Source organism: Epinephelus lanceolatus, chromosome 21 (genome assembly GCF_041903045.1).
Source record: "Epinephelus lanceolatus isolate andai-2023 chromosome 21, ASM4190304v1, whole genome shotgun sequence".
NCBI lineage: Eukaryota > Metazoa > Chordata > Actinopteri > Perciformes > Serranidae > Epinephelus > Epinephelus lanceolatus.
In genome coordinates this window covers 16,321,259-16,345,608 of record NC_135754.1, presented here as the reverse complement: position 1 = coordinate 16,345,608, position 24,350 = coordinate 16,321,259, and the positions used below count along the sequence as shown (strand labels likewise).

Below are 24,350 nucleotides of genomic sequence, written 5' to 3'. Positions count from 1 at the left end.
ACCAGCAAACCAGCTGGGTATCGGCTACACTGTACAATTGATTGAGAAAATAGGCACTGACCTTGGGGAATCAACGTGTGGCTTTGCTTCAACTGACTGAGAGCCTGACGACATTTGACCAAAATTTCCAACATGCCAGAAATTCATTGGAATGTACGGCAGCCTGTGGGGAGCAGTTGATCGTATTATGATTGGTCCTGGCTCCACCCGTACACTGCACTGCAAATGATTTGGTTCGACTCTAATATGACTTGTACAGCTCAAAAACCACGTCAGAAATTGGCTCAAATCGTACAGTGGTTGCTCAGACGCAAAAGACGCAACACAACAATAAATCGAAAGCCTCGTGTTTTCTGTTTTACATGATCTCACATGATCTGCATTGTAAAGTTTCCCAGAGTCTGTTGTCCCATGTTTGAGATTGCATTTCTACCATTTGGCACGGGAATGTTCTGGCCCACGTCACACTGTTTCATTGCCCTCATCACAGGGTTTCATACTATTTTCCACACTCATTTTGTACCTTGGCTTTTTACGAAAGTGTCTCTGCCCAGTCGGACAGTCCCCCGGCGTGACGGCTGACATTTCCAGTGAAAGAGCCCTATTGTTGGTCCTTAATCCCCCTCCACCCTCCTCTCCATAAAACAATGGTATCAATTGCTTCCACTGAGTACATCCACAGCTCTGAGTGAGAGACAGGCTGGCCGGGCCTGTTAGCTAGCCTGCCAGCCGTCCTACCAGGCAGCCAGGCCGACCTCTTCATTCCCAGTGATAGCTCTGTGCTCGAGCCCAGAGATTCCTCTTTAGGCATCTGCGCTAATATTATCTCTGTAGCATGAGAACCAGCCCTTGATCGTGGCTGCACTGCCACCTCGTAAATGCACAAATAATGGCTTGTGTATATATTTATTTTCCCGGAGAGACACTGAAGCAGACCGGTGGCTTCGACACACCCCCATCCCCCACCTTCTTAATGAATGGTCTCCATTCTATTTTCCTTCATTTTCCCCAGGACACTGCCATTAACTTTGACAGATGATATGTTCTTTCACTGAAACAGTGATCCTGAGCGCACTGTCACTGGAAATTGGATTCGCACACCCACCCCTTTTTGGTCCTTGCCTTTTCTCCATCTCTCCTTCTCTCTCCGTCCTCCTTTTTCCTGTTGCTCTCTCTCAGTCTGCACTGAGGGACATGCTGTTAATATTCCTTTTAGAGCTGCACTGTACAGCTGAGCTGCCAAGTTAACCCTCTGCTGCCATGAGTCAGACAGCTAGCCAGATAGCTGGTGTCACTTACACAGATGTCTGACCAGCCAATCTGTCCTTAAGCGCTCTTTTATAATACCAGTGCTGCTCTGTGCCAAGTGTGTGTCTGCAGTCAGTTATGACATTGTAGTGATTTTTGGGTGGTTTTCCAAAAATGGACAAAACCTTCCATTTTCATATTTACTTCGTTGACATCGGTATAATTTCAGTCTTACTCTTTTTTTTTTAGGTAATTTGAAAATTAGATTGTCAAATATGGTAAAAACATTGTTGAGGTGCCAGATATCCAAATAGACAAAAAGTTTAGACTCGTCACACTAGATGCCTTCGGATTATGGCTGCAACATGCACATGGAAACATATTTTCACAAAGAAGTGCTGCATAGTATAAACGTGCGTGCATGACTATGTATGTGCATGGGCTTATGCGAGACGGTCGCTGGCTGTAGACCATTGTTCAAGACCAACAAACAGCAAAACTAGTTGTTTTGTAGCGATACATTGGCGACATTTATAGCCACGATCGTGCCCCCATAATGGGGGGTTTTGGAGTGAGGCTTTGTTGGCATTTCAAGCTGTGATTGTGCTACCGTAAGCAGCTATTTTTCTGAACCCTAACCAAGTGTCATTTGTGCCTAAACGTAACACGTCAACCACAGCATCATTAAAACGCAAGTGATGTTAAGTTTCACCATGTCCTTTACATAGTAACGTATAAATGTTACATTTCCATTTGCAGAAACGCAGGAACACTGCTGAGTCATACTTGCATTAATCCAAAGAACGTGCACTCCATCACCTCAGACACATTTTTCCTAGGGACTGCATGTGCCAAAATGTCTAATATTTCCTTGAAACGATAGTTGGCCATCCTGTTGTCTGTTCGCTGACGCCGCTCACGTCCCCTGGGCAGATCATAACGTGACATCCGCTTGTCTGCCCAGGGGATGTGAGTAGCTCCATCTATAGCTGCCATAAAACTCCATCCTGATGGATATCCCCCCGCAGTCGAAGTCCCTTGCGTCCAAGATATTCTATGGAACTAAAAATCTGCTCCGAAACAACGATCATGGTCTTTTCCAGCCTGTTCAACCTGTCCACGCTATTGGTTAGCTCCTCCTACCACAGATTTGTCCCCAAGTTTAGCCTCACCCTCAGAACCCACCTTCCCATGCCAGCGGGCTGCAGTTATTATTTTCAGTATCGATGAATCTGCTGATTATTTTTCCAATGAGTCCACTTGTTTAGTTCATAAAATGCCATTAAACAGTGGAAATGTCCGTCCTAGTTTCCCAGAGTCCAAGGTGACATCTTCAAATGCCTTGTTTTGTTTCTGACCAGTTCAGTTTAACTATGATAAAAAGCTGAAAATATTCACATATGAGAAGCTGCAACCTGAATGGTTGGTATTTTACTAGTAAACATGACTTGATATCAACACTATTAACACTTACTCATCAGCTGGACCAAATCTCATCTTCCTGATTAAGACGCTTGACAGCCCCTGTGTCATTCCCAGTCCGCTACAGGGAACATTACATGTGAGACTCCTGTGCAGTGACCATGTCCAGTTTCAAAGCACTACACAAACCAAAGCATCTTAACACTGATTTCAGTGGAACAAATCCCCTCTATTGTGCCTCCTGTGTGGGCGTATGTGGCAGTTGACAGTGTGTTACCCAGCTGCTTCGGCTGCAGCTGCTTGCACATTAGCTTGACTCGCTAGGCCACATTTATCAGTGTGAAGTAAACACTACGGTGGAGAGATAATGGTCCTGAACAAAGATGATACCACTGTTGCTGCTGCTAGCTCGAACAGCTAGCCGGGTTGTAAGTGGCTCAGCTCATAGCATCGTTATCATGCCGCTCTGCTGCCTTGGCTTGTGCCCGCCGAGTCTGTGTAGCTAGTGCGCCTCTGCTACTTATTCTGTCTCCATGGGCTGTCATCACAGTGCAGAAGAGCCATCGCACCAGATATCTGTCATGCTGAGATGTTGCAGTACAGAGCCTGTTGGAGGACAGGATTTTTGTGTTTGCAGCTGGAGGAGTGGACATCAAGCCAAAATTACCCACACAAACAGTGCAGCAAAAGGCAATTACGGGCTAATTATATTAACCTTTGTGTGTGTTTATAAAGCAGTAATTAATCATCCATGTTTTGTTCCTATGAAAGCTAAATACATTGTTGTTTTGGTAGTATACACATACATAAAATGCATGTGCAGTACATGTATGTGTCAGGAAAGCATCTCAAAAATGCGCCCTGTGAGCTCAGTCTCAGCCTGCAGATGTTTGTCAGCGAGGAAGCATATCTCGTGTATGTAAATGATACCCATTCAGTCAGCGAGACTGTGAGACACCATCAATAACGGCGGATCCTTTGATTGGTTTTGTGCTTCATTTTGTGTCAACATAATTTCCATTTTTCTTGGCTTTTTGTGTCGCAGTAATAATTCTGTAATATGGCACACCAGGCAGCATATGGCTGCCATTTATGATCAACAGCCTCTGTAAAGAGGTGACTGGAATATGCAAATGTCTGCATGCTAATGGAATAGTAATGTAATGAAGTGCGTTGTATAGGGCCAATAATGAGTCTCTGGTTATTGAGTGTTGATGGCCTTTGTTGTTTCACAAGCTGCAGCTTTCTTGTATGTTGTTTGTGGCACACATGCGCGCCATCACCCAAAACACATGCACTCACACATGTGCACACACAAACACACACTCACACAGACACATGAACATTGCCTTCGTATTGATTCATGGCATTGGATGAAAAGCATATTGATAAATACCTGGAGTACTTGCCCATTGACATTGTGGAACTAAATTGGGCAGAACTGAGACAGATGCGGCGCAGTAAATTAAACAAGCAATCTTCTCTGTTGGGTGACAGCACAATGGTGATTAGGGTTTCATGTGAGCTGCCCTACATTATTTATGGCTGTGCTGTGGGCTGCCTGCAGTTGAATAAACCCACAGTCCATTGACTGGGCACATTATGGGAGGCCGACTCGTAGTGAGAGGGGGAGTTAAAAATGGCTTTATTTCCTCTCGAGGAGGTCCATTTTCATCTAAATGAAGGTGGAAGCCCCAAGCGTGTTGTTTCCAGGCCCTGCGTGTGTGAAATGTGTTGACTGTGTTCCACAAGGCTTCTCTGCGCCGCTCTGCTTCGTGTTCCAGGGTGATTTCTGCAGAACCTCTCATTTGTACACATCAGCCATTCCTAGTTTTCTTAGTCACTGCCTACTCTACTTGGTGCTCATTGCCAATTCTCAATTTGGCTGTTTTTCTTTTGTCCACAGTTATTCTTAGGGATGTCTTTTCCTACATAATAAGTGATGTTGTACCTGACTCAGAATTATGTCAGTCGAATCAGATTTGGCTGTTCAATTACGAATATTTGTTGATTCGGTGCGACAGTGGCATTCATGTAACATGGTAAACAAGCTAACTGCACTAACGAGGGATCGGAAATGTGCAACAACATTTTATGTCAACACTATATATTAAAGGAAAACCAGAGACTATGTTGTATTAAGTTGCTGTGAGCTGTAAATTCATCACTTCTAAGCAGAAGAGAGAAGTTGAAGTCTCAGAACCTCATGGTGGAAAGTTTCTCCTCCTCTGTGCCACTGCATTGTGTCTGCAGCTGTCAGCACCAAAGAGTAGCATGAAAGTCAAAAGCACTCCACAGCAAAATCCCGGGACCAAAACATCCCCAGAAGTACACTGCAAAACAACTGGCTTTGCTTGCTAACGCTGTCCGTCTGTTTGGAAAACATTAATTGGAACTACTGGCTACTGTTTATTTGTTAACACTGCCTTGCAGTTGACAACGCTTTGCTGGCTGTTAAGGAACAGGTTCTATTGTTTAAAGGAGCGCATTGGATTTTGACAAACAAAGGATCAGGATCATCCATTAAAAAATGCCTTGATGGCCCCAATCCCCATCCTGCAGATCAGCCTGGAACACACCTACTTTAAGCAAACTATGTTTTTTATTTCCACAAAAAAAAAACTAAAGACAAAATGGATGAGGCTACATGTGGCTATCATGTTGGAAGACCTCTCCATCACTACAAACCTATGTGTGTATTCCGGATTTTCTCTAATTTGAATTGTTGTTATTAGTTTGTGAATATTATATAACACCAAACATAGTTTGGGTGGAAACCCTAGCTTGGAAAAAAAACAAGAATTTGGTTGTTAAAACAAAAATAGATGCACACAATCTTGATTATCTTATCTTAGGTTGTTCATGCAGCTTCCTTGTGACACATTTCTAGTAGCTAACACAAGACCCTGCAGCAAACACTGTTCTTCTACATCAACAGAGGGCTATTTCCCACAATCAAGGACTACTCAAATATTGCATCATTTTTCAACTTCATAAACAGATATTGAAGACGGCTCAGGTTATTTTTCTGTGGAAGGCAGCATGTATAGAAATTAATTACTGTATAGCCTTAACAAGCATGTTGTATTTACACTAACACATCTGTCACACCCCGGCAATATATTTAGAAAGCGGAAGTAATCATTGGTATATGAGATCAATAAAGTGGCTGCAGAAAATGAGCTATTGTGCCGGGGGTCTCTTTAAGTAGAGGTGTAAGAAGAGTGAATCTATCAATGCAAATCTGTCCTGGCTGATATTGACCTTTTTTCACTGCAGATATATTGATACATCATAGCAGGAAAAGCGCAGTTGTAATTATAACATTAAAGTGGCCAGTTCTAGAGCGGCTGCAGCTTACTGTGATGCTTGAATTGAACTGAGTCATCCTTAATGTTATAAGTAACACCTGCTTTTCTGCCTCAGCTTTAACAATTTAAAATACTGGCTGTGAAGATTCTGTTCTGGCTTTGATGCCGATTTCGATCGCTCTCCTTCTGTCTCTTGCTCTCACACTGTCCCTCTAGCACTTCCAATACAGAGGTGTGTGGTTTGGTTCGGCAGTGAACACAGACAGTGGTGGAAGTAGGAATGTGAAAAATGAGGAGAAAACTGTTTGCAGACCATTTGGACCTCTGCCCATTGTTACACCTATGCACATGTGAAAAGGCTGCTCTCTTGCCTTTTGATTTAGGCCTCTTCCTGAACATTACCGCAGTGCCTGAAGTTTGAAATTATTGGTTTTATTGTTAACCAGTTACATCACAGGTCATCTGTTTGTTAGGTGACAAATTGACAGCCGGTGTGTGTTGTTTTATCATCTGAGCACTGAGAACAATATCAAGCTGTTTTAGATGTAAATCTATTATAAAACTGCACCAAATCAATACATCAATTAGTTGTCAATTAGATTAGTTGAATATTTTCTGGTGCCCCTACTTCTTTGGCTTGTGGACAAAACAAGACATTTGTGGATGTTATCTTGGGTGTTGGGAGACACTGACATTTTTCACCATTTTCTGACACTTTATAGGCCAAACAGCTAACTTATTAATCGAGAAAACAATGGACAGAATAATAGATAATAATTATAGTCAGTAGTTGCAGCCCTAATCCATGAAAGTTGGTGCATTCACATTTGCTCACACCTGAATCTTAAATATAAAAAATAATGAGTATACTTTTGTGTGTTGCTGTTATAGTCTTTGTATACCCCTCTGTATTTGGGCATGCTGCGACGCTGCAGATTTAAATTGTTGTCAGTTCAGCTTTAAGTTGTTTTTGTGGATATTTCCCTGGATTATGCTCAGCCCCTACTCTATTCTATTCCTCCTATCTTCTTCATGGATTCCTGCCTTCAGTTGTTGCATCGGACAACATCCCTTATCAATTTTTTCAGTGCACACTAACCAGTGTGGGATGACGCTGCAGCAGCACCTCAGATTGTCAGATTGTAAATTTCAGAAAGTTACAAAAATAGGTTGATGCAGACACCTAACGTACAAGCGCCTGGTAATAACCTTTCACTGGATCTGGATTGTCCAAATGCTTGAGTGCTTTGGAGAAAGTGCTCCGGAGCTTTTGTTCTGTAACTGAAAGGAGTTAATCTTCGTGCGTTGGAGGTGTGGGATGTGAAAATGGGATACCATCTATAATTTGTGTTTTGTTTCTGCATTTCACTTCTTTTAGAGTCTTTGTAGATTTTCTGCTCATGCACAAGTTATGAAATGGCTACAAGAAGGCTATGTTTGTTTAATATGTGAAATTGGTTGTCATCTGCTCTTTGATGGATGTCTTGCGTGAGTATGGTCTATTTGTCCTTCCGCACAACAGCGTGTGTTCATTCTTGGTTGGCCTCTGGCCCACGATACCCACTCGAACTCTGGTCCACTTGTCCAGAGCTCCCAAACAATGCAGGGCTGCCGTGCTTCTCCAGCAACTGTCGGGGCAGTCCCCCGGGGGTGGGCTGTTTTATGATATGTCCGTGCCAAATCTGGTCCCCGCAACTCAATTGCTTCTTTGTCGTTTCCTCCATGTGAATGTCAGTGTGACTGAGCTGTGGCTCCATGGATTCCCTGTGTTCAGATACCTTGCATGGCTTTCATCAGCGCTGCTTGCCTCCCCCTCAACCACAACCGCAGCCCCTTCATCCTCCAACCATTGTTTTCCTATCGAATGAAACTTATTTTTTAGCCTCTCTCATGAAGCATGAAATACAAGCTTTTATATTGGCATTGGCAGGTATTTAAACTTCTGATCCGATCCAGGCCGTGCTCATTAAATCGTCAAAATGATGTAACGTTTTACTGCCGCTGCCGTGTGCCAGCATGGCATGTTTTTCCACTTAGGGATTCCAATATTTGTCTTTGTCATAAACACAGGGCATCTGGTTGCCAGTAGTGGGCCCAGCCTTCACTTGGGCTTTGACACAGCAATGCGGCTGAATTCTTCAGAGAGAAGCTGCCTGGCTTCTCATTTAGCAGCTCTTATAGGTATGATAAATGTTACTAATCACCTATTGACCCCCAGAGGTCAAGCCTCTGCCCTGTTGCCCATCATCCTCCTCTTTCCTGCTGTCTTCTCTCTGCCTCTGTACCCTGTGGATAGCCTTTATCTTGCACAGTCAGTAGTTTTTTCGCTTCAACACTGCTTGTCCACTAGCAGATACCAGGCAACACAACTATGCACTTTACTTGTTTGCAGTCAAGTGTGAGATTCTTTCCGCTTCCAGATTTATCTTTCCAAAAGTATCTGTTATTTGGCCTTGTGGCCTCTGAGATACATTTATGTTGTGAATGTGATTAGATACAGTGAGCCAGAACAGATATGCTTTACTCTCCGTGTTCTCGGCTTTAGTTTTGACCTTTGCACTTCACAGCGGGTTTTTAGGACCTCACTGAAGAGATAAGTAAATAGAAGAAAGTGTGAGAATATCAGGAAAATAATCTCCTGGAAGAAATGAATTTGGTTGAAATATCAAGGACAGGGGGCTATAAATGTGAATGCACACACACACACACACACACACACACACTGAGTATCTATGCTGGATGAGGTTTCTGTTCGGCTGCTTTTTTTTTCTCCACTGGCAGTGTAAAGAATCGCAGAGGAGCTTTTGTTCTTTTGAAAATCCACCTGATAATGTCGGTAGCTGGCTCCTTGCCTGAGCTGGTTGGATTTAAAAGACGAAAGAGAGCGAGGAAAAAAAAACAACAACTCCCTGTCTCCAGTGCCCAGCCCAGTGTTACACACTTTACACACCCAAACACAGTGGCCCAGATTTTCTACAATCCCCCAGTGAAACAACTCCTGTGTTTGGAGCCTTTAGAAGTGTATGGCGAATGTCATTTACAATAGGGAACCCTCAGAGTTGAAGAGTGCAACACAGGTAGAAATAACAATGCTGGCAACACAATAATGGCACCAGCGCAATGCCAAGTTTTCCAGGTTCACAAATAGGCCTTCACTCCATCCTCCCCCCAACTTCCCCGTTAAATGTTCCACATGAGACTGATTGAGCCATTTCGTATTGCTAAGCTGCGTGGAGAGTGCTACTTTTATAATGAGAGAATACTGCTAAATCAAGGCTTGACAAATCTACTTTCTCCATGTCCCCATATTGAGGGTTGGCGGATTAGGCTCTAATTTTAGTGCCACTTATCTCTTCAGCTGCTTTTAAGAATTAGTTCCAAATAACAAAAAAGTGTGAAAAATGTGAAGGCTTTTGGGGGGTTGGATGTGAGGGTGGTGGGAGTTTGGGTATTGTCGGGGAAGCCAGGCTGTGAAAAAGAGATTGTCTAGTGGCAGCGAGGGCCTTTGCATAAGAGTTCAAATTTACATACAAATCTCCAGAAGAAACAGTATTTGTGGCTAGGCCTGTCACGACAATTACATCATCGACTTATTGTACAATTTATGGATGCTACCTCGATCATTTTGCTGACCTCAATATTGTCCACTGTGTTCACATTAATGTTTGCTTACATAACAATGTCACCAACATTTTAGCAAACATGATGCCAGAATAAACAGCATGGTTTTCCTGACCATTTTAAGACTTGGGCACAGCATTTTTTTTTCTCTCCACCCTCGCCTTCTTGTGCAAGTTTACAGAAAAAGTAAAACAACACTTCAAAGATGACACAGTGTACCTCACCGGTAGCCTGCAGCTGCACTTTTGGAGTGGAAGGTGCACAGTCCTGACTGCCATGAGCTTTCCAACTCCTAGCAACTTCTCAGAAAGTCTGTTGCTTGTAGTTTTACCCTCCAACAACTTCACCCTTCACTCCGTAAATCACAAGCAAACCACCTGGCTCCCATGCCGTCCATCTTCGGGAGCCGACTACAGCACATAGGCTGGAGTGTGGCTTAGCTCGTCTGTTAGTCGTGAGAGGCATCACTTGGTTTTGTTTTTGCTGAGCACATCTTGTAGCGTCTCAAACCGAGTAATTCTGGGCTACCCCTTAAAAAAATACCATCTTTTTATATGTACGTTCTTGCATATATGTTCAATTTTTCATATTCATATTCCAATTTCGATTGTCTTCGTTATGCTAATATGTTATAATATCCTTTAACGCAATTATTTCTGCAACAAAACATCGTCCAAAAGCAGTAACCGTGACAGGCCTATTTATTCGGCTGGGCAGAGGACAGTTGTTTAACAGAAATCTTTGAGGAATTCTTTAATCACCATCGCTCCCACTGCACTCTGTCTCATGTGGCTTCACGAGATCACAAAGCCCGATGGGGTTTTCAAGCAATCCAGACCATGAAAAATGGAACACAACTTTTTTTCCCCACCTCTCTGTCTCTCCCTCTCTATCTGTCATTCAGTTTTCCAGAAACTGGAAGTTTACAGAAACTTAAATTAAGGGCGTTTGTGATTGAAGATGAATGTGTAATGAATGAACAGTCAGTCAGAAAGCCACTTTGTGTTTGTTTTAGCCGTCTAGTTTCTAGTTGACTTACTGCAAGTCAGCAGTAAGTTCATCCAGTCTAAACAAAATCACTTTTCTGGACTCACCCTAATGTCACTAACACCCTGATAGTTTGGACCTTTCCATCTCACATGTATTTGGCTACTGTGACACGTCATCAATACTAAACAACCATCAATATCCCACTGGAGGCAGTTGCATTTAAAACAATGGAGGACACAGCGTTGGTGTGCATTCAGCACTTTTGAATAGCCGTCAGCTTATTGATTCTCCTTCAAGGTCGGCATCAATTCCTCTCTGCCTCGTCTTTTCTGTTTGTGACAGCGGAGGGCAAATGCTTGTTAAAAAAAACTTGCTGTCCAATTGAGTTAGGAGGGGGGGAGACCCATTTAAAAAAAGAAAACCACCATGGCGGTTTCCACTCAGATTTGCTTCTCTTGGAGTGGAGCCCTTTTCGTTGCGGGCAGTGTTTGGGTGTGATTATGTAATCCATCAGGGTATTACCATAAAGCGGAGGAGGGGGCGGTGTGCTGAGGGGTTGGAAGGTAATAGTGGTGCTACTGATGATCATCGTCTAGCAACTGCCCAAGGGCAGGAATGTTTTGTGCGCCGATGTGTCCGACAGGTGGCTCGGAGACGCTAATTGATTAATGATCAGGGTGATATATGAGCCCCCGCGGCCAGCCTAAACATAAAGGCTCAGAGCACCGGTGTCACCCTAAATCATTTCCAACCAGGCCAGTAAACCCAAAACAGTTCCCTCATTAGCATATGAAAGACCAATTGGGAGGGGGACTGTGGCTTCCAAGCCCTTTGTAGGCCGCCTATTGTCAACATCCTGAGTCTGAATTAACAGGCTAGCATTTTATGCCCGATGAATAATGACAACAAAGATGGTTTTATAATAAGGGTCACTCAGCACTAATGAATGATTAACATCACCACAATCTGAGCCTTTGATAGCATTTGGATTTTTCTGCCTGTGCGTGTCTTTGCTGAAATCAGTGCTCACCTAGATGCTTGTACACATAAAGCTGTCTCCTGCACTGAGATGTAAAGTTCTGTTATTCTACAGAGCATAAAATATTGTCATAAAACTCCAAGTTGAATGGATTTGTTTTCACCATGTGTTATAGTAACTATAACTCCTCGCACCTAGTGGTGAGATAATTTACATTCTTTCTTTACATGGGTGTTTTTGCTCTGTACATCACGGAGCTGACATATTTTCCATCCAAGCAGTGTCAGATTCTTCTTGAATGATTGAACATTAGTGGAATTCACCTGCCCCCAGATGATCATATTTTGCACTCGGTGTTCCATATAACACTGTCGCTGTCAGTGGATTTGTCTCTCTCAGTCTCTCCCTCACTTCCTCTCTCTCTGTGTCTCTTCCTCTCCAACTCTCCCTCTCACTCTCTCCAGTTATTTACCATTCCACAGGGGGCCTTGCGTGACCCTCTTCATTGTTTTGTTTGGATGACTCTGAAGGACAATGGCAGTCTGGAGCCTTGGCCGGCACTCAACGTGTGTGAATCTGCATCTTTCCATTGGGAGTGCTGTCCTCCGATGTCAAGAGAGGTTATGTGATCTATGTGTGACTGAAGGGGGTTTCCACCGCTGAGAGTCGGAGCTTCGAGGAGAGGGGTTTATATTGTGTGAGTGTGTATGTGTGTGTGTGTGTGCACGCGGCCGGTGGAATTTTATAGAAGCAAGCGAGTTAAAACAACACATTGTGTCTGTTTTAATGTGAGCTCATGACTCTTGCCGCGGGGCTGCCATTCCCAAGTATGCTCGCACTTGGAGACTGCCGGTCGTACCCGCAATCAGTTTCCTTTACACATTTGTACTGAGCGGCGGTGTTGGGGTGCTGCTGTCACAACGAGTAAGTGAATGTCGCAAGGCCGATGAATGATTTTACTTGAGAGATGGACTGCCTCCCATCAAACCTTTTTAACCACCAGCACTTGAGCAACCCAAATCCCAGTCCCAGGTGCCGGTGCAAGGCCGTACATCGAGGATCAGGTGACCCCGCTGTATTACAGTTCCAGGCTCTCTGCTTGGTGATGCTGAGGGTCCCTGAACAGTTGAGGCCTTCTAGGTGTGGTAAATTGGGTTCCATTTTAAAAGCAGATGGACTTGTCTGGCAGGGCTCCAGCAGTGAGGGCCCCTTCCTCTCCCTCTGTGCGCGCGTGTATATGTGTGTGTGTGTGTGTGTGTGTGTGTGTGTGTGTGTTTGAGAGAGAAAGGTGAGTGTCTGCAATGAGTTGCTTTCAGCCATCAGCAAGGATAAAGACGTGATTACCCCAGGCTACTCCTGTCCACTCTCATCAGTGTACAGGCTGCAGGCTTGCACAAGCATACCTCCACACACACACTTTTACATACACACACCATACGTGCACGTGCACAAACTCTGTCCTCATTTTATCCTACCTGCTCCTTTTATCTAAATTAGGCTGTTCTTGCTGTAGTGGACCAGTAATGACACACCAATCAGATCCACAAACAGGAAGTGAGGGCGTGTAATAAGACAGGAAGTGAATGATGAGTCATTGAGGCTCTGGGCACAGGCCAGCTGATTGGCTGATTGCCAGGTTGGAGTGAGCAGCACTTACACATTAAAGTGTTGTCAGGCGCAGTAACAACCAGCATTTCATTGCAGGATCATATAGTACAGTGTGTCCAACAGAATTAGATTCTGGTCCAGCGATACTGTATAATTCTCTGGTCTATCATTGGAGTGTATGAACTGAACTGCAGACTGAAGTCTCTGCTTACAGTGACAAACAGTGATAGGACGGGTGACTCACATGAATGATTCCAGTGCAGACGTGGCGTTATATATGTCTGGTGTATGAAATGACTGTATCATAGGCGCCGTCTCATTCTTTCTTACTCTCCTTGCAGTTCTTACACTGATACAACTGAAGTTACACCCAGTAGCTACTGTTACTAACAGCAGAACAGAGTGTTTTTGCAACTTCAGCGTGGATGATTGTGATGTTTATTACAACTTCAGTCATGTCTGCCGTCTTGCATTCAACACACAGCTCCAGTCTGCGTTGTCTTTTTCCATCAGAGGCACAACAGCCTTCAGTGTTGATTCTCGTGACATGTAACCAATCAGATAGTGCTGTGGGGGTGACACTGAGTGAGGCTGCAGAGTGGTGACCACAGACAGAGACAGGCATCAGAACTGAACAGAAGAGTGGTGTGTTCTTCAATTAATTTATTTGATCGGCTATGGGATTGTAAATAGTAAAAAAATCAATATGTGGCACTCAATGTTGATATTGTGGCAGGCTGCCACAAATAAATCAATGTATAGGAAACACTGTAATAGGCTGAATGCCACATACAGTTTTACTCTCAGTGGTCACATGCAAAGCAGTGCGCCAGGGCCATGCTTTGACTGAATGGAGATATGGTCTGATGCAAAGCCACAATTCACACCTGCTACTTTTATTATATGTATTTCGGAACCTATTAAAAGGCAAATCAATTGTAAACAAATGCTGGTGTATCACATGATTTGCTTTTATTAGAACTGCAATAAAATAAATAAATAAATATTTAATTAAATATTTAAGCCTATTGAAGAAATATTGAGTCACTGTGTAGTTTTCTAAACTACAAACTCAGGCTGATTCATTTTCGGCACACTGTAATTATGCATTCATGCCGGTGCAAACAGGAGCCCAGCAACACGCAAAGTTCAATTACTACACGCGGATGTCTTGTGACTTTATCAAAGAAATGTTAGTTGAATTCTGTGGTGCTTTTTGCAGCTGTAGGTTGTAATGTTGTATTGGATTATAAAGTAGATTATGTTTTAAGGTGTATTTTTTGTAGATTTGTCCTCTGTCCTGCTCGAAAAAGGGAATACAAAGTTTGTTTCAGGGCTAATACATGGCATTATGTTTTAAGTGTTTATGGTGTAAGTGTCACACCCTGTTGTGAATGGCTTTTGTGGTATTAGACAGTACAAATATTACATGATATGTTTGTAATGCATAGGTCTACAATTAAGATAATTTTAGGATCTGCATAGGCACCACTTGGCGGCGATGTCTTTGCATCTCTTGCATCTGGTCTTCCCCCTCCATCTTTGTCAGATAGGCTAAGTATGCACATGTAGCAGGAAGGTGAGCCTATAGCCGATGCATGTGAGCAACATTTACACGCACTGAAACTCTTCCTCATTAATACTGAATGGAGGTTTGCACAGTAGCCAGTTGGAGTTCTGTGATGTGCAAATGAAAGCAGTCTTTGTGGTAAAGATTAATGCATTATATTTGTAAGACTACTATATTTATCTCTGTTATAACGGTTCAACTGTCCTCAAGAGCTTGTGATAATAAAGTAGTGTGAAATTCATTTGCTGCTTGTAAAATGGTACCAAGGCCACTTTGGCCTAGAAGGAGGGGATTTTTATTTGTAGTGGTATGATGACCCTTTCCAAAGAGCAACCATTATTATGACAGTCAGGAAAGCTCTGTCCTGATATAACTTACTGCTGTCTTTGTTAACTGAAGTATAGAAACAATCTTCCCGACTGTGACAAGTGCTTTGTACAGTGAAATAAACACAAACAGACCACAGTTTTAAAGGTCATTGGTTTCTCTTGAACATGCTTTTGGAAAACTCGGGCCTCATCCACAGCTCCATATTTTATGGGACCTGGAGGGATCCTGTAACCAGGATATGCTGAAAAGAGATGGTCTCTGTTTTCTCCTCAAAGAGAAAGACAGGACAAACTCACTGCTTTTGAGTGCTTCTGACACAAAGCAATTTTCTGTTCAAATATTATTGACCATGATTGTTCAGTTTGGCATTTCTGTTGAATCCAACAAAGTGCCTTTTTAACATTTGAAAACCACCATCCTGTAATTTCCGTCCAGTTGTTTTCAGTTTAAGTGGAAATAGACATGTTTTTTTGCTCTAACTTATCACTGTGAAGTAAATGTTGATAGCACAGTGTAATGGCTATGGAATAATGAAACCATCAGCATTTAGATTGGTTCCATATAAGCCTCACTTTCGCTTTGCAATCCTGTCAGCACCTGGGTAGGATCTCCCTGGAAAGTGAAGGCTCTATTTACGAGACAAAGGAAGTGCGCCAATCATTGCGCAACCAAATAGGAAGAGGAGAGTGCCTTTATTTCCCTTTAGTAGCTATCGGTAGCTATCCCCAGTTATCAAAAACATCACTTTAAGTTCTTCGCAGTAAAAGCCTTTGCACACCGTGCTGTATTTTTTTTGTGTATGTGGGTTTTTTTTTGCATCATCTGATAAAAATTGTCAAGCACAGAACCCTGCACACTGAGTTTGATATGTTTCATTGTCCTATTTGTTCTGAAAATTTGCAATACGGGACAGAATGGAAAGATCTCCAGTGCGATCTCCCTGAGTTATGAAATGATAGGTTAAGAATTATTGCATTCTGCTCTAAGCATCATCATTGCCGTTGTGCATTTCTGGATAGGCTTATGTCACAGTCTCTTTGTTGTGGAAGATTTCAAAAAGGACACTGCATCCATATATTTCCCCTTCTTCTTCTTGTTGGCAACCTGTCAACTATTGCCCTGTTCCTCCCTTTTGTTGCAGATGTATGTGTCCCACAGGTTACGTCACAGTTTATTCACTCTTCGTCTTGGTCAGACAACCCTTTAAGGCTATTGATGGATGCGAAAAATTGCCAAAAATCAAACCTGCTTTGAAAACTGTGTGTGTAAATATGATTGACACAAGGTTGTATTTATTTTTAAACATGCAACAATCTTGAAAGAAAAATATGGACATGGTGTGCAAAGGCCTTTACTATCCCCAGTAGCAGAACTTGCGGACAGTGAAACAACAGGAGTAACTGTGAAAAACAAAATGCAGTGTGTCGTGTGGTGTTGGTAGTTGTTAGGCTCTGAGGAATACGGGAAGGGATGCGGTTGTCTTTGCACCACTAACACTAGAGGGGGTGGAGGTTGAAATGTTGACTGTTTCCACTTTGAACCCAGTCCTACAAAACGCTTTCCATGCTTTCTGCCACACAAAGGTGGTGTTTATCAGGTTTATCAGATAACCTAAGTGCCATGTGACTCTTCCAATTTAGCAACCAGACATTCTGTAAATGCTTCTGATGTTTTAGCAACGTGCATAAACAACGTAGCATTGTTCACACACTTGCTCCAAACCAGCGTCACTAGATCCATCTCTGCGGCGGCCGTTCATTCATGTACAGTGCAGTTCTAGCTGTCTTTCTATGAATAGATGACATGCCACTTTAGATTTGTGTCCATCTTGGCACTGAAGGCGCCTCTGTGTCCCTATCTGTGCATCAGGCTAAGGGGATTTCTAGGCCGCCACCTGATTCACATTGCTGTAATTGAGTTGTAGCCATAAGCACTACTGTGCCGTCCTAGGCCCCAGGTAATTCACACACCACAAAAGCACTGTTTTACTCCACTTTTCACATGATGTCTGGGGCACAAATGTAGTGAGTGAGAAAGTCCAATCTATTGGAGAAGGGCGGGGAGATTACAGGGAGTATGAGAGTGAAGGAAGGGAAAAAGAGTGTAAGAGTTTTCGTGTAGTGAAGCAGTTCTATGCCAGAAAGGCTAGGGAGTCACTGAGTCTGCAGCACGTGGATAAGGACCACAAAGCTCTTGGTTTCAAATATCTTTCTTTCTCTCTCTTTCTTCCTTTCTCCGCAGAGCTTAGGAGCTACAATCGATTCAAGGGAAGATTTCCTTGGCCAAGGACAGGGAGATTGACGTTTTTGGGGTAAGCCCGAATTTGTCGCTCCTGTCAACTCTGGGTAATTGGACTTCTGTGCACTCCACACTCGTGTCTGTGGGTACCAAACACCATCTTGCTCTCTATATACAATAGCATTGTTCCTCATCATGTGACTGCCATGTTGGTTTTGTGGTCGTATTGAATTTTGTCTGCGTTTTCACTGTTTCGCAGCTGCTGTTGTGAAAGGTCACTGTTTATGTACAGTTGAAGTATTTTCAAACCTGCGGAGACGCAGACACACACTCTGTACTGTTTAGAGGAGGTACTCTGTCTTGTGGCCTGTGTGCTGCCAGTGGTAGGATCAAGTCTAATCCTGGGTCTGTTGCATCAGAGTTGGAGCTGGCAGTGGGGAGATTTGCTCTGTCATGTTCAAGGGACAAAGACCAAACAAAAACAGCCATTCATCATTAGGAGCTGGCTTGAAGAACTTGGATCATCACTCTGTGAATATAGACTGATTTATTGGGTCTGATTCATCTTCCTTGTGTCAGCTGCAAAACAGTGTGGCAACAGAAAGAATAGCTATGTACCTTTTTTTTTATTCTGGCATTTCCTCCTGTTCTATTTCATAGTGTGTGCCAGAATGTTGCCACAATGATGACAGACAGGAAGGAGCTGAAAAAGGTTGGTCAAGTCCCCTCAGCCAATCATAGCATCAGGTCCCCGGGACTGTGGCATAGATTGTGCTGTCCTGTCCTATTTGGCTTTCTCCTGCCTGTACAAACTGTTTTCCTCTCACGTCCTGCTCTGTCGTGTCTTGTCCTGTCCTCTCCTGTCCCCTCCTGACTCCTGGGAAAGGTGATCTCTTCCCCCTAGACGAACACCTCCCCCCATGCCAGTCTCGGAGGCATAAAGCAAATAGAATGGTATGCGTACCGAGATGCCAGCCAATACCCAGAAGAATGCAGACTCCCTCTACAAATCGCCGCCTTCATTGGATGCCCACATGAGAGAGGGTGTGTGTTTTTTGCACACAAACACATATTCACACCCACAGAGGACGTCCATGTGTCGTAACTGGGGATGACAAGTGGTCTGGCAGACACTCTTCTGTTAGCAACCAGTTTGGCATAGGGCTGGCCTGATGGACAAGACTAAAGCTGGCACTTAGGTCTTATATGCATTCGGCTCTGAGTTCCTCTCTCTCCTTTTGATTTGTTTTCTTGGGGAAAGTTATCCCACTGTGTTGTCGTAGCTTTTGTGAGGTTAGAAGTTGGCAGAGGCAGCCAGAAAAACATGCAGGAAGTAAAGTAGGTCAGTTTTCGATTCAGTTTGGCTCTCCTTTGAGTTGTTTAGAGGGCATAAAACTGTATACACTTCATCTGTTCATGATGACACATCGCTGTTTTTGGAAATCATTTAATTATTCCATTAGCTGCTTCATTGGTTATTGCTGTTTTGTTTTGTGAACTGGCAGAAGGTACACCCAGTACTTGTATGCAGTCATTTTCCAGTTTCTCTCACTCTCTGAGTTAGCAGGTTTGGGGTTTTCATCTCCACGTGAAGCGGTATTTAACCCCCCCTTCTCCGTCATAATTTAGATCCAGTCTCATTCGTGGGTTGGGAAGCGGCCCCGGCAGTTGATGTGGAACACATGCCTTTAATGATTCACACTCTGTGTGCGGTAGGTCGGTGGTGGCTGCCGAGCCCGCTGCCTCTCCCTCTGTCTAGAGTGGGACTCCTGTGTTTTTTCTCAGTGTTGTGTTTTTTTTTAAACTCCACTTCACACATGTAAAACTTCAGGGAAGTTAAAATGTGTTGTTTATGCACAGTTGTTCCCATGTAATGGCACCTCTTATTCTCCCTCGGAGCTGGACAGGGTTGAATAATCAGCACTCGACACCTTTGTTGTTTAGCCAGACTTTGTCTTTTTCGTGTCTTGCCACCATCCTACAGCAGCTTTTGTATTTTTTTTTTCTTTTAGAGTTCCTCATGTTAGATGAAAACTGCCTTTCTTATGTGGCTGTGCCAGTTTGTTTGGAGCTCTAATGGCTCTCAGGCATTATTTTGTTCCTCCATTGTGATTAAGTGTAGTAGTGCGATTGTGTTGCATACTGGGGCTTTCCAATACTTCAACCCTCCAATGAAATGAACCTATTATGTTTTTCCTTATTTTCTCTTGTATATAATGTTACAGTGTTCATAGTAAACGTGGCCAAAGTTTCAAATAATGAGACTAACTTATGTAAAAGTAACCCCTGTTAGCAAGAACGTTAGAATTTAGACTGGCCTAAATGCTGTTTCCAACAGGGTTTTCTACTTTAGCGACAAGCCGACGTCAGATTGTGACCAATTTCTTTAAACTATTATCTGCTCCAGGTACGCTACTGCAAATGTTTACATCATGTAGCCTACAATGCTACATGTAGCATCAGGGAAACATGTAAACTTGGCTGCCGATATTGTTAATATCTCTAAATGCTGGATCATATTCCTGTTGGAACATGGCCTGTTGTGTTGAGAAGGTGTTATTGGTGATAATTCACAGTCATTCGCCAGCTGCAAGTGAACTGCTACATGTAGCTACATGCTAATGCCAGGGAAACATGTAATCTTGGTTGCCAATGCTGCTAATATCTCCTTATTTTGGATCATATTCCTGCTGGAACATGTCTGATTCTGTTTAAAAGCTTTTATGGTTGTTATTTTCATGGTAGAAAGTGCAGCTATACTCTGTTACAGTAATTCCCTGGCTGCAATGGCGGTGCAGGCGCCTCAATGTGAAAGACCAAGACATTGACCGATCAGAGCAGACCGGCCTTTCTTAGGAGGGGGGGTTAAAGAGACAGGTGCTAAAACAGAGCGTTTCAGACAGAGGGTGAATACAGGTGTCCCAGCAGAGACAGTATGAGGAAAATAAGGTGCTTTTTGAACATTAAAACATGAAAGCATGTTCTAGTAGAAACCCAAAATATATTAGGAATCTCAAAATGAGCACAATAGGTCCCCTTTAACCAAGTCGATTTACACAAAGCCCCAAATCTGGGGAGTCATGGTTGAGTTTACTTCTTCAAACTCAGTTGGTATTTTGTGCTGCTGAGCTCATTTATTGTAAGGCATTTGAATAGCAAGATATTGTGCGGCATCTTACTTCCTCACCGTCAGCAGAATAGCAGAAGTGTGCCGCCAGTCCTGATGCTCAATCGATTTAACTTTTCACTCGTGCGTGTGCACTCCACCCACAGCTAAAAAAAATGGAGAAGTTTGACGAGACAGCATGAATGTCATTCAGACAAATGCAGCCAGTGCCTTTCCCCTGTGCATTCATCCAATCAGCCATTGGTTTACCTTTCATTGCCTGTGTAAACGGGGAGTTTCTGGCTGTACAGTCACAGAACAGTGAAATGTGCCAGCACGTGACAGGGAGTGGTCCCGCCATCCAAGCTGACATAAATGGCTTCCTGTTTTTTTGCTTTCACCCGGTCTCCCCCCGCAACCCCAGCCTCCATCTTTCCATCCACGCTTCCATCTTTTGTTCTTCCCCTTTTTCTCTCTCCATCTCTTCCTCTGTCTCACTATCCTGGGTCCCACGCCCCTTTGTGTGGCCTTGTCTGACCTCTCCTTCCTCCGCTCACTCACACATACGCACATCTCTCTATCTCCTACCGCACACACTGACTGAACATCGCACATGCATGGTATGAGGAATAACGACTCGCGTCCTTGACGTAACTGCAACTCTTTCCTTCTTGCAAAGAGACAAACTTGCGGGTGGCCACAGCACTCAAGATGGAGAACGCACTTGCTGACCTTGCTTGACAGAAGGGCTGCTCATATGCAGCGGGTACTCAAGAAATAGCATGTATATGCCAGGCTGAGGCATTGTATTCATGTGCAAAAATTGATGCAGTCATTGTTTCACTGGTGGTAATGGATCATATTTTTGTCATGATTGGAGGAAATGTTTGTGTGTTGGTGGAAGCCAGCATGCTTCGTTCTTTCGCATTAGTGGGAGAGTAATTTAGATTTAGCTCTTTTCCCCACAAGTACTTGACTTAATGCCCATGAGTTTACCAATCCTGTTTACTGTGTTTTTATGTGGTGGTGCTCAGTTTTTACAATACCCATAATCCGCAGCATAACAAAGTGCCACTCGTAAAGTGTTGCTTTAATGAAACTATGCCTTTGTGCCGTTTTATGCACTGTGTTTTGAGTAAATTGGTGTTAATCTGTTTGGGGGGTCATAAATTAAGCTTTCTGTTAGAACTTGTTCTATAAAGTTAGATGCTCTCAAAGCAGGTTATGGAACAACAGAGTGAGTGCTTGAAGTATAGAGTGTGTGTGTGCATGAGTGCTGAAATTGATGAAGAGACCTCCCTGGATTTAAGTGTTGCTACAAAGCACCACCCGATACTGTATGCAGAAAAACCCCAGCCACTCTAGGCGAGAGGGCGTAGCTAACAGTACTGAGTAGTCTGCAGTTCCTCTTTGGGGCGCCTCCTGACAGGAACTTGGCAGCGAGGAAACATAAACAAATTCCCTGTGGTGGGCTGGCAGGCTGGGCGGCGCGGTTCCCCCCTGTTACCATACATGCACAGCGCAGCTCGGCTCGGCTCAGGCTAGCCCGTTCAGCCCAGCACCCACAAGCTGTGAGAAATAGATCTTAAAGGGACAGGTGCCGCCTGCGCTCCTTAAAGCGGCACAGGCCCGCTCTGTATCTGCAGTCTGTTTTCCGTGTAGCCGTCACAGTTGCATAGGCTGACAGGTTTGCTTTCCACTGCATTGTCCTAGGCTGACAGTGATGTGTGTTACTTCTGGTGCACTGACCTCTTGGAGGTTTCCAACAATACCATTCAAACATTGCCTTGAGGGGGAGAGCAACTGCTGCAAGGGGTCCCAAAATGGTTGTTTGCGCTGAGGTAGCAAAAAGATGTAGCAATGATGATGTAACGATGGAGGCTGGGGAGATGCGAGGGAGGCCTCTCTCCAGTATGGAAGAGAGAGAGGGTATGGTGGGTCTTTAAACACACACATGCACACGCTGACACACACGTGCAGTATTCCTACAACCAAAACATGTTCAAACATACATGTTTGCACACACATTCTTATTTATACGTATGTGTGCACAGAGAGACTCACACGCCTGCAGTTTTCTCTTTCTCTCCCTCTTTCTCTCTCACTCTCCAAACACAGTGGTGTATTGTGCAGCTTGACCTGGTCGCTGTCCAAAGGCAAAGAGAACCCAGATTGCTGAAACAGAGGGCCCACTACTAACAGGCCGGCCAGGCTGTAGTTGTTATAGCCTGCTATGGCCTTCCAAACCAATGGGGACTGCTAGCTGAGCCCAGAAACTGAGTGTGCGTACGATGTGTGTGTGCGCACACGCACGTTCTTTTTGATCAGCCACAGAAGGGTTTCTTGGACAGCACTTGCAGGAGCCGACATGGCACCTCCATGCAATTTCATAAGCACTGGTAAAAGCATTTGCCTGACTTTTAATAGTCCTTCGTCTCCACAACATCATCCAAATGCACTATTTTCAACCATCCTTTAATGGTGGTGCTGGTGGAGACGGGGCCGCAGAAAAGAGGGCGATGGCGAGCAGGAGGAGGAGGAGACCCTTCTCCTCTCCCGCTCCCATTCCTACAAGGATTAAATGTGGTGAATAGTAAATCTCTTTTTCACTTTTTTTTTCCTGGAAGGGTGATGGATGCGAGAGCCAGCTCACAGTCTGCCTCATTGGTTTCAGTCGTCTGCCTGACTGGCTCATCTATCGACTTCCATGTGATCAGCACCTGTATGAGTTTGGAATAGTTATTAAGTAGAGCACTTGAACAGACTGGATTTTCTATCTTTAGATATTGGGAGTGTATTTAGTTTGTCATAGCTAGTACTTTGGGAGTAAATGCATGCTTAGGCCCTGTACACATGCCATGTTTTTTTTTTTTTTTGCACCCTCAAACCCATTGTTTTCAGTGTAAATGTGTGGAAGGTGTGTTTAAGAGTGAGAGTGATGCTGCATTCCCAAGCAACTGTTTTTCAGGGCAAGACAGCTGCACCTTGAGATAAACAAAGTACAACTTAGGAACGCAATAATGTGCACTGCGGGTGTGACGAGGAACGACCAATCACAGCTGTTAGATATCTTAGTGCAGGACTACCCAGAGCTTTACGTCAGTCCCATGGACGACATTTTAGGTCTAATACATGCTTAAAAAACAATACCTGGAAAGGTAAGCGGGCTATGATACGGTGCTGGTTATGGTCGTTTAGCAACTTCAGATGTTACATGCCTCCGTGCCTTTAAAAGTTGGCACGGAATAGACACAATCGTAGCACTCAGCGCCTGACCTCATGCTTTCCTGGTGGGAAAAGACGTGGCATGTGTCCTGGCCCTTGCAGTGTTTTTTTTTGTGAGTGGAACGCATTTGTATAACTCCTTCAAACTTAATACAGGACATCATAACTGTGTTCATATCCTAAAATTACACCTACATGAACGTAGCCCCTTCCCACAAGTAATTTCAGCTATGCAGCACTGGGCCACCAGTAAACCTTTATGTAAAATCATCTCAGACGCCTCATGAACATGTAAAACACAATGTGGTCGGACATTTTGTGGAAGTAACAATGCTGTCAGTGTGTGCGTGCGTGTGTGTGTGTGTGTGTGTGTGTGTGTGTGCGTGTCTATGTGAGAGAGAGAATAGGACAGTCAGTTCACTCTCTGTGAGCCGCGGAGGAGTGGAGGACGAGCAGGGGATGACAGAAAGTCTTAGGATCCACTGACAGAGTGCAGCACAGGCAGCTGTGGTGACACTGCAGTGCGAGGAGAGAAAGAGACAGTTGAATAAAGAGGAGGGGGAAATAGAGGAGAAGATGGCCCTGAAAGTGAGTTGGAGAGGCAGAAAGAATCTTCCCTCACAAGTAGATAGTAGACGAGGACACTGAAAATGGGAGATTGAGAGAAGTAGACAAGGATGAGCACTCGTGGGGTGGTAGCGG

At 43.9% G+C, this 24,350-nt stretch overlaps 1 protein-coding gene across 5 annotated transcripts in view; it reads left to right on the top strand.

Moving 5' to 3' along the window:
• raraa (retinoic acid receptor, alpha a) overlaps positions 1–24,350 on the top strand; it is a 174,500-nt gene that overhangs the window by 5,862 nt on the left and 144,288 nt on the right. For 2 of the 5 annotated variants that reach the window (XM_033612242.2, XM_033612240.2), the window contains exon 2: positions 17,321–17,390. The exons of 2 other annotated variants lie outside the window; for them this stretch is intronic. The gene's annotated coding sequence lies outside the window, so the exon portion shown is untranslated. Of the gene's footprint in view, positions 1–17,320; positions 17,391–17,441; positions 17,460–24,350 lie in introns of those variants that run through there. One more of the 5 variants, XM_078163612.1, reaches the window with a different exon arrangement.